Here is an 899-nt window from a genome sequence, read left to right as displayed (position 1 = left end):
GGCCACTCCTGCTGGCCCTGGGCAGCAAAATGGCTGCTGTGCGCCTCCTCGCGCGCCGGTGCCCAGCCCGAGGTCAGGCTCTTCCGCCGGCAGCCTCTCCCAGCGCAGGCTGGCGAGTCTCCACGCCTGCTTTACGCTTGGGGAAACTGAGGCCGGGGCGGGGCCCGGCCCTCGGGAACGGGGCTGTCCAGACATTGCACCTGACCCTCCTCCTTGCGGAAGGACGGGGACGCGCTCTGGAATCTCAGGGAACAGAGTTCGGGGCCGGATGGCCAGCAGCAGTCGGCTAGGCGCCCGCGCGGTCCCTCCCCAGAGGAATGGGAATGCCTGTGCACAGGCTCCAGCGTCCCCAACACTTTCGGGTTTTGACCCCCCGAGACAGCGGGAGAAACCGAGGCCCAGGGAAGGGGAGGGTGCTGACGGATGCCAGGTGTCCTCGGCGCTCGGGGTCGGAGTCTGGCCGCGGCTCCCCGGGCTACTTGGGGGTAAGGCGCGCATGAATGTAGGTTGAGAAATGAGTTCAGACGGGAGGGGGAGGGGACAGAGACGCATGGACATGACAAGACGAGGGAAGATGGCAGGAGGCGGAGGAAGAAGAGCGGTGGATTCTCGGGGGTAGGCGGGAACAGGCGCGGCGGGTGGAGGTTCCCCACAGGCCAGACCGTGAGGTCCAGCCGGGCCTCGGCTCCCCGAATTCGCTGGCCTCTGCGCCTAACCCCGCGCTCACATCCGGCCCCGGCGGCGGGGATGTCGAGGGAGGACAGGCAGAGCGAGGCTCCAGGTACATCAACCTCGGGCTGAGCCAGGAGGCGGAAGCGCCATCGCCCTCGCCGGATCTCCCAGGGGGAAACTGAGGCTGGGGGAGGGCGCGGGAGAGGGTCCCTCTTCAGGCCGCCCAA

Source organism: Myotis brandtii, unplaced genomic scaffold (assembly GCF_000412655.1).
Source record: "Myotis brandtii unplaced genomic scaffold, ASM41265v1 scaffold236, whole genome shotgun sequence".
Taxonomy (NCBI): domain Eukaryota; kingdom Metazoa; phylum Chordata; class Mammalia; order Chiroptera; family Vespertilionidae; genus Myotis; species Myotis brandtii.
The sequence above is the reverse complement of the archived record's forward strand: the minus strand, read 5'-3'. Positions refer to the sequence as shown.